The sequence below is a fragment of the Dendrobates tinctorius genome, unplaced genomic scaffold (assembly GCF_039654945.1).
Source record: "Dendrobates tinctorius isolate UK_male_01 unplaced genomic scaffold, ASM3965494v1 ptg000230l, whole genome shotgun sequence".
Classification (NCBI taxonomy): domain Eukaryota; kingdom Metazoa; phylum Chordata; class Amphibia; order Anura; family Dendrobatidae; genus Dendrobates; species Dendrobates tinctorius.
The window spans coordinates 3,067,180-3,085,741 of record NW_027361897.1 but is presented as its reverse complement, the minus strand read 5'-3'; the positions used below and the strand labels follow the sequence as shown (position 1 = coordinate 3,085,741).

The 18,562-nt window shown below is 42.3% G+C and overlaps 1 protein-coding gene across 2 annotated transcripts in view; it reads right to left on the bottom strand.

The window, feature by feature from the left end:
* Positions 1–9,186: 9,186 nt before the first annotated feature.
* Positions 9,187–18,562, bottom strand: part of SEMA4G (semaphorin 4G) — a 234,376-nt gene continuing 225,000 nt past the window's right edge. For both annotated transcript variants that reach the window (XM_073555779.1, XM_073555780.1), the window contains exon 16: positions 9,187–11,588. The gene's annotated coding sequence lies outside the window, so the exon portion shown is untranslated. The remainder of the gene's footprint in view (positions 11,589–18,562) is intronic.

Sequence of the window (18,562 nt, the reverse complement as noted above, 5' to 3'; positions counted from 1 at the left end):
TGCACATTGGTGTTTTTATTAAAGGGGTTTTCTGGTCGAAGAAGAAGAGTGTTCAATCACTCGCATGTACGCGGCTTTCATTCTTGCATTCACTTGCCAACAAGTCTCATCCGGCATTTCTCAATTCTATTCTATTGAGAGAAACAGGATAAGACTAGTCGGCACGTGATCACAAGTATACAAATCACGTACATGCGGTCAGACGACTGCCCACTTCTGCGAGGAGTACAGGGGAATTGTGAAACAGTCATAATGCGACAGTGACTGCAGACTTTTCTTCTTAGACCAGAAAACCTCTTTAAGGGCTCATACTCACTGGTGCGAAAATCGGACGAGTGTAATCTGATTAAAAATCGGATTGCACTCTGACCAATGTTAGTCAATGGGTGTTTTCTCCCCTTCCAAAAGTTAGGGCAGAAAACAAGGGGAACTGCTACCTTGGATCTAATCCTTATAAACAGGGAGGAAATGGTTGAGAAGGTAAAAGTGGCTGGGACCCTAGGAGGTAGCGACCATGCTATTTTAGAATTTTGGATAACTAGAGGAGGAAGACCTGTGAAGACTCAGACGTCAAGGTTAGATTTCAGAAAGGCAGATTTTAAGGAATTCAGAAAGAGAATTGGAGGGATCCAATGGCTGGAAATCCTTAAAGACAAAAATGTCCAGGAAGGATGGGAAATCTTGAAAAATGAAATTCTCAAAGCACAATTGTTAACAATTCCGAAAAGAGGGAAGAATAGGAAGCATTTAAGGAAGCCAGGATGGATGAACACAGAACTTAAGCACATGCTAAAAAGGAAGAAAAAAATGTTTATAAAATGGAAAGAGGGAGGCATATCTAAAGAAGAATATAATGCTGTCTGCACAACCTGCAGGGCACAAATCAGATTATCTAAAGCTGACAATGAATTGAGGCTTGCAAGAGATGTCAAAAGCAATAATAAAGGATTTTGGGGATATGTCAAAAGTAAAAGAAAAGCCAAAGATGCTATAAGATTTTTACAGGATGAAAATGATGAAATGGTAAGACAGGATGTTGAGAAGGCCGAACTTTTAAATTCCTATTTTGCATCTGTTTTCTCTCAGAAAGGAAATGTAACATCAACTGTTCTTCACTGTCCTATTAAGGGAATAGAAGAATCCAGGATATCTATAAACAGAAAGATAGTGAGGAAACACTTAGCTAACCTAAATGAATTCAAGTCTCCAGGTCCAGATGAATTACACCCCATAGTACTGAAGGAGATAGCAGAAGAAATTTTTGAACCCCTCTCCATAATCTTTGAAAATTCTTGGAGAACAGGAGAAGTCCCAGAAGACTGGAGAAGAGCAAATGTTGTTCCTATATTCAAAAAGGGGAAGAAGGTGGACCCAGGCAACTATAGGCCGATGAGTCTGACTTCTATACCAGGAAAGATCTTTGAACAAATTATTAAACAACATGTATGTCAGTACCTGGATAAGAAAGAAGTGATTAAACAGAGTCAGCATGGGTTTGTAACTAATAAGTCATGTCAGGCTAACTTAATTTCCTTCTATGACGGAATCACTGATTGGGTAGATCAAGGAAATGCTGTAGATATAGTATATCTTGACTTCAGCAAAGCATTTGACAAAGTATCTCATACAATCCTTACTGAAAAAATGACTAAGTATGGAATGGACAAGGCAACTGTTAGGTGGATTCATAACTGGCTTAGTGATCGGACCCAAAGAGTGGTCGTAAATGGCTGCACATCCAGTTGGAAGAATGTCTCAAGTGGGGTACCACAGGGCTCTGTCCTGGGCCCTGTATTGTTCAACATCTTTATCAATGATTTAGATGAAGGAATTGAGGGTAAACTGATTAAATTTGCTGATGACACAAAGCTAGGAGGGATAGCTAATAGTAGAGAAGAGAGAGAGGATTCAAAAAGATATAAATAAACTGGAGAAGTGGGCAGCAACTAACAGAATGGTTTTTAACAGGGAAAAATGCAAAGTACTACATCTGGGCAATAAAAATGAAAAAAGCATATACAGAATGGGAGGAATAGGGCTAAGTGACAGCACATGTGAAAAAGACTTGGGTATACTAATAGATCACAGACTGAATATGAGTCAACAGTGTGATGCAGCAGCAAAAAAGGCAAATGCAATTCTAGGATGTATTAACAGAAGCATACAGTCTAGATCACGTGAAGTCATTATTTCCCTCTACTCCTCTTTGGTCAGACCTCATCTGGAATATTGTGTCTAGTTTTGGGCACCACATTTTAAAAAAGACATCAACAAACTGGAGCAAGTTCAGAAAAGAGCGACCAGAATGGTGACCGGTCTGCAAACCCTGTCTTATGAGGAAAGGTTGCAGGATTTGGGAATGTTTAGTTTGCAAAAGAGAAGACTGAGAGGAGACTTAATAGCTATCTACAAATATCTAAAGGGCTGTCACATTGTAGAAGGATCAACTTTATTCTCATTTGCACAAGGAAAGACTAGAAGCAATGGGATGAAACTGAATGGGAGGAGACACAGATTAGATATTAGAAAAAACTTTTTGACAGTTAGAGTGATCAATGAGTGGAACAAGCTGCCACAAGAAGTGGTGTGTTCTCCTTCAATGGAAGTCTTCAAACAGAGGCTGGACAGACATCTGACTGGGATGATTTAGCGAATCCTGCTTTGAGCAGGGGGTTGGACCAGATGGCCCAGGAGGTCCCTTCCAACTCTACGATTCTATGATTCTATCTCATTTGCGATTTTTTTCTCAGCCGAAATCGGACTGAAAAAAATCGCAGCATGCTGCGATTTGCTGCAATTTTCAGCTGAAAATCGCCTATGCAAGTCGATGGGTGCGATAAAAAATCTGACAGCACTCGCACCATGCGAGTGCTGTCCGATTGATACGCACCGGTGTCCTTTGAAAAAAGACGACAATATGTAGCTAGACAGTAAAATCACACCGACATGTTCGAATACAAAAGATATACCACATGTATACACATAGAATAGGTGAATATATATATATATATATACACACACATACACACACACACACACTGTATGTGTCAAGTGACAAATACAATTACCGTAGTATAGTGTTGCTGTCTATAAATAGGGGGACCCCACACCCACCATTTTGTTCCTTGAAATAATCATTTATTAAATAAATACATGTCCATAATTTAGAAACACTAGAATAATTGTATTTGTCACTAACATGTCATATATATATTTTATATTATATGTATATATTATATATATACACACACACACACACACACACACACACTGTATATATATATATATATATATATATATATATATATATATATATAGGTGTAATGACCACTGTGTCCGCTAGGGGGCACTGTGTGGATGTCCCAAGAGAGAGGATGAGTGGCAGAATATGTGAGAACCGTTATGTATCTCAAGGTGGGGGGCCTTGAGATGGAGACTGATGCGTGTATTGAGCAGCAGTGATACTGCTGAGGTGCTGTGTCAATGTGTCAGGGAGAAGTTTCCAGGTAACTAGGGAGACGGGCGGTCCTAGTTACCTACAAACCCACCCAGGGAGTGTGTTTAGAACACTATGGTAGAGTGTGTATGAGTGTGAAGGACCTGTGATGAGGTCATAGCCATGTGATCCAGTGGGCGTGGCTACGGACCATATATGGTGGTCAGGGTAGGTCACATGTGGTGAATGCAGGGACCTGGTTGGTCCAGAGCGGAAGGTCCCGCTAGGAGGTGTCTCCTGGCTCACAGCATGTGAGGTGGCTGTGAGCAATGGCGATGTGTGCCTGTGATTTCCCTGGAGGTAATCAACGTGTGTGGGATGGTGAAGCCGCATGAGGATCCCTGACGGGTGAGATAACGCTGAGGCTGAAGAGCCTGCGCAATGGACATCTGCATAACCTGTGTGAGTACAGGATAACCAGAGTGAAGCTCTGTAATGGACGCTAAGCTGTTGTATATTGCTGCTGTGGGTTTATGATGGAGGAATAAACCGCATGGACTATGTTATGGTTTATGAAAACCCGGTGCCAGATGTGTTTTATTCGCTGCCAAGCGAGTGATCCCCTAACTGAATGACAGCACTACCTCACAATTGGTGGAGAATTACAAAGGGCAATATTGTAGCCTTGTTGCTGAGAGCAACAGAAGAGGACTGCAAAGTTCGGTGGCTAAGGGCAACGCTAAGCCAGGAGGGCTGACGGTCGAGAAAGCCGTGTAGTATGCTGACTGGCCACGTGTATGAGCAGAACCTGTGACGGCCTGCAATTGGGGAATCCACTGTCCGTCTGTGGTTCTGGAACCGTGGGGCGGCCTAGTGTGTAAGGCACTGGCCGGATCGGTGAGCCCAGCGCGGCCGCTTCCCCAGGAGAAAGAGACTGGGGATTGCTAGGGTGCCTCTGCAGTGAAGAGGTACCCGAGGACCTGTGTGGCTGACACAGGTAACGGACTGGGGTTCGTGTGGTACTGACCTGGGTCAGTAAGACGGTGCACCTGGATGGCTGACACAGGTAACGGACTGGGGTTTGTGTTGTACTGACCTGGGTCAGTGAGTAAGATGGTGTACCTGGAGGGTTCAGTGAGGAAAGGTCCTGGAGGGTCAGTGCTGGGAGAAGAGTCGGATCCCGGGAGCACGTGGTGTGACCTTGGACCTGGTGAGGTGCGAGTGTTGGGCAGTCTCAGGTGGAGACAGAGGTCCTGAGGAGCACCCGCCGAGCCCCTGGACCTGGTGAGGCCGGTGTGTGGGGAGACCCTGTGAGGAGGGTCGCTCCCTGAATCGCACCCGGTGTGCCCTGTGTGTTGGACGGTCTCAGGTGGAGACAGGAGCGTCCTGAATAGCACACAGACAGGACACGTGAGTTTTGTGTGTTTTTTTTTCTTCTTTTCTCGACTCAGCCTCTGGTGGCTCAGTGGGAGTCAAGAAGGTGACAAGCGGCTTGCTGTAACTCGGCGGGGTTACGAAGGGGACAAGCGGCTTCCGGTAACTCGGCGGGGTTACGTATGGGACAAGCGGCTTCTTGTAACTTGGCGGGGTTATGAAGAGGACACCAGCAGCTTTGCGTGAACAGCAGCCAGTGGTGTCGGTGATCGGTGACAGCAGGAGCTGTGGTGGTGCCAGCAAGGACTTGTGTGGTAACGTAAGAGACACAAACTGTGTGGTGTGAATTGTGGTCTGAGAAGACCGGTATAACGGACATGGGAAAGTCCCAGAAGGGGGCGGTGACCCAAATCGGGGTGGTAGCCCAAAAGGGGGTGGAGACCCAGAGGGTGGCGGTGACCCAAACCGGGGTGGTAGCCCAAAAGGGGGTGGAGTCCCAGAGGGAGGCGGTGACCCAAAGTGAGGTGGTGGTCCAGAAAGGGGCCGAGTTTGAAGAAATGACAGCACTGGTTGGCTCAGTGGGTATGTCTGAGGAACCGCAGTGTGTGTGTATGGCTTGGTCAGAATGTGGGATATGCTTTCCGGATAGTAACGATGGGCCACAGGTGTGTACTGTGAGGTTGCGCCGGAAGAGAGTCTCTGGTCGGCTGGACTCAGTCAGGTGACTGACAGGAACTTCACTCACTTTCTGGCTGACCGAGAAAATGGTCCAGGTTCGCTGTAAACATGGGGGCATGGTGAACTATGCGGTAGACAGAGTAATGTTTCACCCGTCCCCAGGGAGTGTGTTTAGAACACTATGGTAGAGTGTGTATGAGTGTGAAGGACCTGTGATGAGGTCATAGCCATGTGATCCGGTGGGTGTGGCTACGGACCATATATGGTGGCCAGGGTAGGTCACATGTGGTGAATGCAGGGACCTGGTTGGTCCAGAGCGGAAGGTCCCGCTAGGAGAGGTGTCTCCTGGCTCACAGCATGTGAGGTGGCTGTGAGCAATGGCGATGTGTGCCTTAGAGTTCCCTGGAGGGAACGAACGTGTGTGGGATGGTGAAGAAGCATGAGGAACCCTGACGGGTGAGATAACGCTGAGGCTGAAGAGCCTGCGCAATGGACATTTGCATAACCTGTGTGAGTACAGGATAACCAGAGTGAAGCTCTGTAATGGATGCTAAGCTGTTGTATATTACTGCTGTGGGTTTATGATGGAGGAATAAACCGCATGGACTATGTTATGGTTTATGAAAACCCGGTGCCGGATGTGTTTTATTCGCTGCCAAGCGAGTGATCCCCTAACTGAATGACAGCGCTACCTCACAATATATATATATACACACACACACTGTATGTGTGTGTGTTTTGAAGATTCTTTTGTTTTAAAACGATGTGTACAGTGTTAGTTTACAATGCTATTTTAACATGAGTTTTTACATGGAGAGAACTGCTCTATGTAAAACCTCATGTTAAAATCGCATTGAATCCGAATGTCATATGGAAAAATCGCACTGAAATCGCTTTACAATCGCATAGAATCGGTCCGTTTTTTTCCATCCAGAAAACGGACCGTTTTTTTTTAATCGCAAATGGGTATGAGCCCTAAAGGTCACATTCCCGCAATGAGCTTTTGGGGAGTTTCTCATGTTGTAGAATTTCTGCATCTATTATGTAAATGAACAGGTTTTTGCGTTTTCTTTCTCCGTTTTTTTAGTGGGGGTTTTTAAAGTGAGCTTTCAATGGTTTTTTGTGCCTTCTCGGTAAGTCATTGAAGCCATTGTGGTTTTATTTTCACAGCTCCCGTTATCTGGCTTTGACAAAGCGTTATTGATAAAATCATGTGCGGACTCCATGCGATTTTGAGGAGTTTTCGTCTTGGAAACACACTAAAAACTAATGTGTGGTTTTTTTATTTACCTGCAGATTTTCTGCCTCCAATGCAAGTCTATGGGGAATATCCGCACAGAAAACTCCATGTACCTGCAAGAGAAATTGACATCTTGCAGATTTGAAATATTGCACCGCAGGTGAGGAAAAAAAACAAAAAACAAACAGTGGGCATGCGATTTCTATAACTCCCATCCACTGTGCTGGAACTGTGGAAATACCCAGAATTAAAAACTCATTGTGGGCACAGGGCTTTATAAATCCAGTGCCAATATCTTGGGTCTATAATTAGTAAAGGGTTGTTACCAATCGGCAGCACTAATACAGACGGTCCGGTAATGGTTTGCTGATTGGCCGTCATTGAAGTCTATTCATACAGACCGACCGCTCTTCACATATACACTGATCGTTCAGGGAACACAGGCTGCCACTGAACTCAAGAGCACAGGATGATGTGCTGCCGAGAACAACTATCTTTCGTAGAGCACAAAAGATAGTTTCACCAGACAAACAAGCACAAAAGATAGTTTCACCCGACAAACAAGGATTTTACTTATTTGTCAGATAGTTGACAGCCTGCAAGATTATTGTGAAGTGTTCCCAGGAATGCTCGCTCACAATAATCTTGCAGTATAAATGGACCCTAGCAGTCTGAAAATCCTGGCAGACGCCACTATCCCAGATGGCAGACATATTCTCCACTTCAGAGGCCTCACAGTGGCACAGAAACTACGTACAGGTGTGTATAGGATCACCACAAATGGCAAGACGGCGTGTATCAGGCCTAAGTGCTCAATAGGAGATTTTAGCCTCGCTGTACGCACCATTTTCAGTAATCCCAGCGCAGTAACTACAGCTGGAATGGAGATCATTGATCTGTAATAGGAAAAATACAATTTGTACCCAGCGCATGGCTTCCTGCATTGACTGGATAGAAAGGCTTCTTGTATTGTGCATCAGCATGAAGCTAAACGCTGCAGATCTCCATGAATGAGGCCAGATATATAACTTCCACATGCTAATCTGCACGCTATGCATCGTATGGTGAGAAAATACAACAATCTAAGGTGTGGGAGAATTCGACGAAAAGTCACAACTTGACTAAAATTTTCAAAAAAAAAAAAAATAAGTCAGACATTTTCTTGACACTTTTTTGCAGAAAAATAATGTGTGGGTTTTTTTTTGCCACTTTTGAATTGTAGGTAGTAAAGTATTCATAATTAGTAGAATCATAGAATGGTAAGAGTTGGAAGGGACCTTCTGGGTCATCTGGTCCAACCCCCCTGCTCAAAGTAGCTATGCATAAAGGTATTAAACCACATTTATAAAGCTAAAATTCTCATTCCATCAGTGCAATGCCGTAAAAACAATAAAAGACAACAGTGTTACATACAAGGAGGTGGAAAATGTATAATTGTGCAACACTTTCACAACTTTGGTGCAATTAAGGGGCTTTCAGCAAAAATGACTTTGGAGTTACTTTTATGATAACCTTCCATAACAGCGCCACTCCACTGTGTTGGTTGGTTCTGGTATTGCAGCTTAGCAAATTCTGTGAACCCACCTGCTTCTGACAGCCATCCAATGTGTTTGGGGACGACCTAACACTCCACTGACAGTGCACATTGTGGACATATAAGTTCGTCAGCTGTACAGCCATGTGCTGCACCGGTATAGAACTCCTCAAAAAACCAGTAGAAACGTGCTGCAAAAAGCAAGCCAGCATTTATGAAGACCTGATGACTATTCTAACATGTCTACTTTAGTAAATACCTGAAATTGCTCTAAAATTATTCCGAAACCTCTTTTTTCACTAACGCTGCATGATAACTGCACTTTACCAATGCCAATGTCATAGGAAGTGTCGGTGTGTGGTAAAAGCAAGTTGTCATGCCATACACCAGAAGACAATTGAATAAAATGTTTTTTTAGACCATGTATCATGTAGCATAAACAGTATATTTTTTTCCACCGCGGTTTCCTTGTGCAGAAAATCTGATGCATTCACTGAAAAAAAAAAAATGATGCGATATCATGCTCAATGTAAGTTTAAAGATCCTGTTGACCTGTGAATTTTTGGTATATTTTTCCCTATAGCCTATCGGGAGATGAAAAATTGTATTTTTAATGGAAATTTTTTTAAAGTGCAGAATCCAAGCATTTCTGCACTAAAAAAGGGCATAAAAAATGCTGCATTAAATCTAAACCAAATATGCACCAAAAAAGGTAAAGATGCATTAAAAAAAAACAAAGCAAATCATAGTAGAGAATTTTGCTATTGCGTATTTTGGTGCAAACATCTAAAGAACCATTGCACATTCACATTAGACACTTAAAAACATAAGAGGGGCGGGGTCTGTTCATTGTGGTTAATGTGCATGTGTCATTTCCTGAAACAACAGGAAGTAGGAGTCTAAGAAATGCCCCAGTGGCCGGTGTGAAAATTGCAACATTGATATTTAATAAAGATAGTGATATGTAAAAAAAAACAAAAAACACAAACATTTTTAATAAGCACATTTAACACAAAAAGCATGATTTAATCAATAGGTTGTTTTGTGATGATCGCTTCCATTTAAATGGGGAGACAGAGGTTTTATCACAGCCGCTGTAGTGAAATGTAGCATTACATGCGTAGTTTACAATGTCCATAAATGTCAAATTTTATAAAAAAATATATAGTAGTCATCTCAATCATTTTTTGCATTCTTTATAAATTATGTTTGTGTTTTCTGGTTTAAATTCTTTACAAACACCAATAATAATAATTATAAAATAAAACGATCCTGAAAATGATAACAGATAATATTACACTACTGGGCTGGGAACTCAATGTGACTCAAGACTAAAAGCAAATAAAAAAACATTTGTGAATGCATCCGGAACAGATATGGATATAAATAGCCCAGGTATTTGAACAAAACAACGTGTGCAAAATATAAACCAACTCTATGGCCCCGTGCACAATGTGTCAGATTTTGGTGCACATTCTGCACAAAAATGACTCGAATCTGAAACAATCCGAAGCATGAAATTTCTGCATCTGCTATTCTGTTCAAACGCATTGGAAGATATTCATGAGGATTCTCATTCTCGCCATGGATAGAGCAGCTCGTTACTCGCTTGTGTTGGCCTCGATGAGCAGGAGCCGAGAATTAGTTATCTGAACGGTTTCTTCTTGTGCAGATCTTAGGCAGTACTAACTGTACCTTGGCAGGAGAAGAGCGTCAGCCTCCGGTTTCTGCCAGCAGATGCCCTAGTAAAGCAGTGTGTCTGGCAGTCATCTCAGCAGTCTCTCCCATACACGGGAGCGTTCGTTCTGCTGAGTGCTTCCACGTTCTCTATGTGAAAACCGCTGCCACAAATCTCTGCTGATGGATTATTTCCGGGAGAACAAAAGGATCGGCAATCAAACACACCGAGTCATTACCTCCCCTGACATCATCTGTTGGTGGCCGCCATACTTATTAGATTGTTGGCCGAACCTGTCGATATTGACGGGTTCAGCTAACATTAGTCTAAACTACAAGACGACTTTGGCCATGACAATGGTCTATGTACATATCAAACCAATGCATGAATGGGGTGGCAGTGAGACTAGCTAGGTCTAGCGTTAAGCAAGTGGCAAAAAACTCCAACCTGTTTCCGACTTGCTTGTTGCGGTACCTTGTGAACCACAATATGACCTCATTTTCTTGCTGCACCATACCGAGCACTTTTTTCCTACACAACCTATACTGTGGCCAATGCCGCCATGTAGCTCCAGCCTACATCTAACATAAGTGAATTTAGCCTATAGGAAATGTTCTCCATCAGCAGACAGGTCATCCACAGCAGGGCACCAGACAGGATGGAGGAAGATGGCAAACAAATGCATAATTCCAACTGGTCACTATGACATCTCCCCCTCTACGGCACTAATGAATGGGACAAAGTAGGCCCCGCTTATCACTCCTAGTAAGGAAGTGCCTCTGCCACCCATAACCACACATTTTTACAGGGGAAAACTGAAAGTGGACATTTTGGTTGGTTGCTATGGGTAACTAGGCACCATTTCTTAAAATGTACTAAGCCCTGAAGGCCTGAGGAGAATGTGATCTGATATTCAGCTACATATGCCCACAGAAAAAGTGTTATTCAAGAATCGCCGTTGGAAATTGTGCCCATTCCTGTGTGATAAGAGACGCAATGGGAGACGGCAGGCAAACATGGCTGAAACAAGCGTTACCGATAGTCAAGATTATTGTTAAACCGCACACAAATAGCGAGAACATGGAGACCACCTAGGCCACCCCTTCAGAACGACAGGAATGATTGCTCGGATGATGAGGCCCTTCAAAAGACTCCGGATCCATTGTAGTAGTAGTAGCAACAGATCAGTTCACTGACAATCCTCATTTTGTATGGATGCGCCATAGTCATAGAAATCACCGCTCCAGCTAAAGTGCTTCATTCAGCATTTGTAGGATTTTCAGCAAAGTGGGGAAAAAAGAAAGATTAAAAAAAAAACCCCACAGATGTGCTGTGATCCAGGTGCATTTTTGGGAGTAAATTCCTGCTTGCGTGCGTACATCTCCATCTCTCCTTCGTGGAATATTCGCACAGTAAAGTGAGTGCAGTCACCCCAGAGGTATTAAGAGGACAGCTGGCGCCATTACCCGACCATCTTGAATAATTAGCTCCTAATCGCAGATGCCGCTATTTACACGGTCTTCTTGTCTGGATAGACTGATAGCCATCTCCTTGTAATAAAAGGATCTGCTGGCGCAGGCTTCCATTTTGTATGATCATCTCCGCTCTTCAGTTGCCTCCTCTTGTGGCAGAATACTGTAGGCAAGTCCTTGAGAAAGAAAAAATGCGTAAGTCATCAGTTTGATGAATATTTATATAATGGACTAATACAAGATACAGATCGCAACACATTTTTCAGTCCCCCCGCAGTGCCAAAACATTCAACCATACTGAACTATAAAAATCATAATTAGCCTAAAATGGTCTATGCAAGGCTTTGGAGTACACTTCTGCCTATGGACCTCGAACAAGGTTCACGGGTTGCCCAACTTTCTTTCCAAACTTTTCCAAATGAAAACTGTCAGTAGATGTTTGCTGTGTAATCTGAGGGGAGCATGAGAACCAGATTCCAGAGATGTATCACTTAGTTCACTGGGTGGAGAAGTAATAGTATCACAGTTTTCTTTGCTGCAGATCTAGCAGAGCTCAAATGCTGAGCCCTGTATAACCCCGCCCACACCACTGATTGGCAGCTTTCTGTCTACAGTGCTGGGTATGTGGTTGGACCAGGAGGCATACGGCCAGTTGTCCTGTAGTGATAATCTCCTGCTGATAAAACATTGATTTTATTGAAACACAGCCTATTTAGTGACACATCACTGGAATCAGGCTCTCTTCTACTACATCATGTTGCTTATAGATTACAAAGCAAAAACCTGACGATAGATTGAAAGTTTGGATTTGGAAGCTGTAGTATGCAAATTATCGCTCTGGTAAAACGAAAAAAGCTGCATATATGCCAATTAGACGCAAAGGAGGCTATACAAATCGCAAGCACTGAAGATGCAGATCGTCGTGTAAGCAGCACATTTTAGCATAAAAAAAAGCATTATTGGTCTCAGATTCATATTGTTTTGTGTTTTCGGGGGGGGGGGGGAACTGGACAGATCTTACTGGTTTTATTTCAAAAGTGTGAAGTACAGAGAGCAATGTGGGCCCTGTTCACATTTGCTTAAAATGGCAGACTTATAGGAAATTGCTCAAAAGACCCCATTAGTTGGGTCGGTCAGGGGCTGCTGGTGTCAGTCATGGTATGGGATCTGTCACAACTTAAATTTGATTTTTCTGCTTTTTTTTCTTTTCTACTGACAGAACAGAAAAATAGAGTATGGAACGCAGATGGAAACTCGGCTTTAACTAAAGTTAAACTAAACTTCCTTTAAATTTAAGACTTCAATCCACAGGGGATGATTGGACCCCTCTATACATTTCATAAATTAAAGCAACCATATAGAATTAAAAAAAAATGCAACAATATAATATATTTTGGACAAACACCTGTTTAGTAATGGAGACAATTTGTCATTCCCTTCAATTAAATGGTATCTAAACCTTGCACAAGTGATTCCCTATGGAAAGTTCTTCTTGGTGCTGGAAGCTTTTGGCAGATGTAGTAGAACTAATTCTGTATCTCACAAGCTCAAGCAAACCCCAAGAATTGGAAGACAACGCTTCGCACAATTGGCATGTAATATGAAGGTCCTGTCCTGTTAAGCTTTGGGCACATTTCTACAGAACAGTAATTTGTTTTCATGGCTGAACCAGCAACAGATAAATGACATTGAAATGCAAAGGACTGTTCTGAGCTGCACACAATCCAAGCCGGGGGGAAAAAAAAGTATGAGATGCAGACTAAGCATATGAGCTATGGAGGCTGATTCTACAAGAGATAATGTACACACCAGCAGAGGGGTTACATTTTGACCATCCTGAATTTTCATGCTACCCGAGCAGCCGTTTAAGGGAAGGATTGCACTAACAAAGTGACCACCGCCGAGAACTGGGTCCGGATTTCCCCCAAAAACAGGACTCCGACAGAAACCCCAACAGAATCATTCACTTCAATGAAGCTGACTGAGTCATGGTGGACAATCTCTGGTCTCAGTCTTGGCATTATTAGGTTTTTTCCCAGACAAGTTTGAAAAAGGTGTCCACCGTGGCTTCATTGACGTGAATGGCTCCATCAGGGCTCTGTCTCGATTACCGTCAGAATTCTTTTTTTTTCCCGAGGATTCTCAGAAACCCAGACGTAGTGCGCAGCAGAGAGCACTGTATTCGTGTGAACCTATCCTTAATTATTATTATTATGCATTTATATAGCGCCATTTATTCCATGGCGCTTTACATGTGAAAAGGGGAAATATAGACAAGTATAATAAACATGTGTAAGACAATGGACACACAAGTACATAAGGAGAGGGGACCCTGCCCGCGAGGGCTCACAGTCTATTTTAATTAAATGTGAAATAAGTATCTCCATGAGAAAAGGCTTTCTTATCACTGTTTGGACAACCCCTTTTTGTTACAAGGGTCTCTTGATAATAAGGCCCCAGATTGGATAAAAGTTGGCCAAACTCACCAGTTTTGGTCAGCCATCTAAAGAGGACCACCCAACTATCAATAAGGATTGGGCAGCTTGAATTCGGTCACCCAATAATTTTGCCGGGTGAATCTGGCGATGGCTTACTGCACTCTCCCGATATTTCTATATAACGCTCGGCTGAGCAGAATATTAGGTGTATGGGCGATGACTATGTATGGGATACCTAAAGATTACACAGCGTCCCCCACCCCCCCGGGACTTCTGGTGTTCAAATGAAACACGTGGGAAAATTGTGAAGATCATCCATAAATAGATCAAATTGATCTTAACTGCATTAATTAAAGCGGTTCCTCCTCTGTAAAGAGCCAGCATATTGATTACTTATTCTATCTCTTTAAAACCAAAAAAAAAAAATCATTACAAAACCTTATTAGGAGAAAAGCATCTAATTCACAACACAATCATTCTGAGAGCTTACTCGACTCGGAAGAGATCCAAAAAGCAATGACCATAATTGAAATCTCACTTTTTTTATTTTAAGGAAAGAGGAGGAATTGGGCGATATTGGAAAGAAACCAACTTGCATAAAAACGGTAATACCTGCTGAATGACGGACATCACAAAGGCACAAGTTTAATATGCGGTGATTTAATAGGTTTAATATAACATGGATTATATACTAAGAATCTATTATTGATCAACTACGGAAAAAGGCTCCATGATTAAGGTTTATGACAAGTAGAGAAAACGTCCTGGAGAAGGTCTTTTGTCTCAAAGAGCCTTTACATACATTTCCTATGAAGGCATATGGCCTTGCTCAGGAAACACTTCTTGCAGCCAGAGCGGAGTGGCCCGAGGACCCCTTTAATGTTAAATATTTTATGAAACCAGGAGAATAAGGTGATCCTGATACAGGAAAGATGTATATCTTTGTACAGTGTTAGCCAGTAGATAGAAAAATATTCAGAATTGAGAGTCCTCAGTGGTTGATACCTTTTAATGGCCAACTGAAAAGATGGTAACACATTGCAAGCTTTCGAGACTACTCAGGTCTCTTCATCAGGCATAGACTAATACAAAATCTGAAGAGTCACATATTTATGCACAACACAGCACAGAAAAAATGCAATAGATGAGACAAATGACGTGAAGCAGAAATGATTATGGGAGAGGGAGAAACATAAATATTTGACCAGTTCATAGATAAGGAGTCCGAATGTTTTATTGTCCTCTGATTGGGGTCTCCTAATGTGTTGTGATGCCCCCACAGGGTCTTAGGAGCAAATTCCTTAATTGATGTAAAAAGACATAAATCCGTGCGACACATTCATTCCAGCATAGAGTGTCAAAGGTCGTCATAAATTTATACTCACAGACTCTTCTCTCTCTCTGAGATGTGAAGTTACCTTTCAATACCAGTAATTTCATATCCATGGTGTTGTGGTCCATCATACAAAAATGTTTTGCCACAGGTAGATCCAATCTTTTTTCTCTTATTGTGTGATGATGAGCATTCATCCTTGTTCTAAGCTTTTGCCCTGTCTCCCCCCACATACAGACCCCCAGTTGGACATTTAGTACAAATAATTAAGTACACCACATTAGATGTAATGCAGCTGAAAGTACCTGGGATCTTGTAGTCCTGATGTGAATTGGGGATCTTTATCTTGTCCGTGGTCATTATAGATGGACAGGTTTTACATTTTTTCTGGTTGCAAGGAAATGTTCCTCCAGCTGTTGACGAGGACAGGGAGCTTCTGACAATGATGCTTCTTTGATTTGGGGGCTGCCTAAAGCACAGTCGTGGGGGGTCTGGAAAAATGGATTATAATCGGGCATCTTTTTGTAGTAAAGGTTGTAATTTCCGTGCAGCTCCCCTTAGCACTTCCAGATTTGGGTTGTAGGTGACTACTAGAGGCACCCAGTTATTTTCTTCTTTAGCTTTGTAATGTAGCAGGTGATTCCTTGACATTCTGGTGGCTCTTGTAATTTGGTTTTCATTTGTTCTTGGATGGTAGCCCTGATTCAAAAAGGTCTTTTGAGGCGACCGAGGTGTTTGTCTCTATCCATGGGGTTGGAACATATACGATTGTATCTGATGGCTTGGCTATAGATAATAGAGTTCTTTATGTGTTTTGGATGGAAACTGTCCCATTTAAGGTATGTTGGACGGTCGATTGGCTTCTGATACAGGGATGTCTCTATTTCAATGTTCTTTAGCATAAATATGTGACTCTTCAGATGTTGTCTTAGTCTATGCCTGATGAAGAGACCTGAGTAGTCTCGAAAGCTTGCAATGTGTTACCATCTTTTCAGTTAGCCATTAAAAGGTATCAACCACTGAGGACTCTCAATTCTGAATATTTTTCTAAGCAGGAAAGATGTATATCTTTGTACCGTGTTAGCCAGTAGATAAAAAAAATACCACTGAGGACTCTCAATTCTGAATATTTTTTTATTTTTCTAAGGTGATCCTGGGCAGATTCTGCATTTTTCTTCAAATCAGAGTCGATTTAGTTTTCATTTTTAGAACAATAATGTTGCGTTTTGCCAAAAGCCGCTTCCTCAAAACCCTCTGTATTTGGTGCTGAATGTACATTATTGTGCCCGCATGAACCCAGATAAGAAGACACTTAGTCCATTGTTACTGAAATGTCAAGTAAGAACGGGATGTAGGATGTTCCCTGGGCTTCACGAATATTTTTAGGATCAGTCTGATGGTTTAACAGATTAATCGGTTTATGAGTATGTGAACGAAGGTCATAAGATGTGATGTTAATGGATTGGGCCATGGGGAAAGTTAGGGCAATGCAGGATGGTAAAAACTGCAAATATAATTTTGTGAAGGTTACTAAATAATATACTTTGATAGATAGCACTGAATGTCTAGCTAATCCTATTATGCGTGGGAACATTGGAGAGCTCTTGACGCCACTCGAGACCCCTTCTATTAGCCAAAGCCCTGAGCCAAGATCCGCTCTCTCTGGACACTTCAGCGTTTCACATGGTCACCGACTGACGTCAATGGATGACACAGGAATCACAACAAATAATTTCTGAGCCGCGGTTACTAATTCTGTAAAAAAAATTAAAATATTTTTTCTATCAAAACAACAAAAACCTTGATGGAACCCAATGGAACCTGTACCCTGCCAGTAGGCCCCAGTTACAAGTCAAAGGGAGCTGCATCATGGTTTCCATTTTCTAGAGCCAAATATCACGCTTACCCCTATTTGTGCCAAAACTTCCAATGGGAATAAAAACTAATCGCTGGGATTCAACCAGTCATCTGATGGTGGAACTGCCCAAACAAGACATTCATCTGCCAAGTCGATGTTTCTGCTTGTCGGATATTTAGTCTAAATGGCAGTGGTCATAGCAATAAAGGTAGCAAAAGTGCTGCATTTTGTCCCCCCGCGAGCGCTTGTAATAGTAAACCAGCTCTATAGCGAGGTGGTGAATAAGCAAAATGCAGTGTAATGAAGGCTGCAAAGTGATGTTATCTTATACATGGGATGCATCTTCTGTACTGAAGCAGTCACACCATTTTGCCCCCTTGATCACCAATTTCTCTCAAATCTCTAGTTCTGAAGAATGTTAAATAAATGGACAGCATTTTTTTTCTTCTTAACTTCATACTTTAGGTTTAGCAGATATGGATCTCCTAGTATGATTGACAGATAGTAAACATTCCTTAGTAGTAAAATATGTGCCTTCTACCCAAATTATTAACATGTGCCCCTGGCCCTTCGGTATAGGTTATAAAAAAAAAAAAAAGGAGGTAAACATGTATGCATAAATAAGTGTTCACAGCCATGTTGTTGCTTTTGTTCGACGCTGGATCAGTTGTGCAACAGATCCAAATGTCGATCGAAGTACTGAATTACTTGTAAAGGGGAATATCTATCATTTCAATGGTTACAACTGAGGCTTCTAATAAGGGTCCTGATGCAAATGTGGACTAATAGTTATGGATATGTCCAGGGTCAATCATTACTAGTGATGAGTGAACGTGATGGAATAAGGTGTTAATCCGAGCATGCTCAGGTGCTAACCGAGTGACTTTGGCGTGTAACATGTTTGAGTGCCCGCACCTACATGTCTCGCGGCTTTTCAACAGACACAACATATGCAGGAATTGCCTAACAAACAGGAAATCCCTGCATGTGTTATGGCTGTCAAACAGCCGCAAGATCTAGAGCCAAGGGGATTCAAACAAATTTTCGAGCACGACGAAGCCTCTTGGCTAGCACCCGAGCATGTTCAGATAACACCTTATCCGAGCATGTTCGCTCATCACTACTCATTATCATTTTTTTAATTTGGTTGAGGACCGTCATTTCTCACAAATCCAATACAATCTCAAGCAAAACCCTTGACAAGGTACAACGCACATAGCAAGCAATGAGTGGTCACTAGACTTGGTGTGAATAGATTTCCACGACCTGATTCATCGGCCACAACAGTATTCTGTGGCTGCTGGTCGGAAGACAAGAGATCAGCCTATTTTCTAGCTGGCCCACTAATCAAAACAAGAGCAGAGGATCCCATCAGGTTAGTGGTGGTTCTCATCGCTCCCAACTTGTGGCTGCAGATTCCTGCCGAAACACTTCGTACCAACTCCACACAAAGACCCACATAGCTCATACACATCTCGTCATGAAATCATGTTTTCTTGTGTCTCGCGACATACGTCTTTC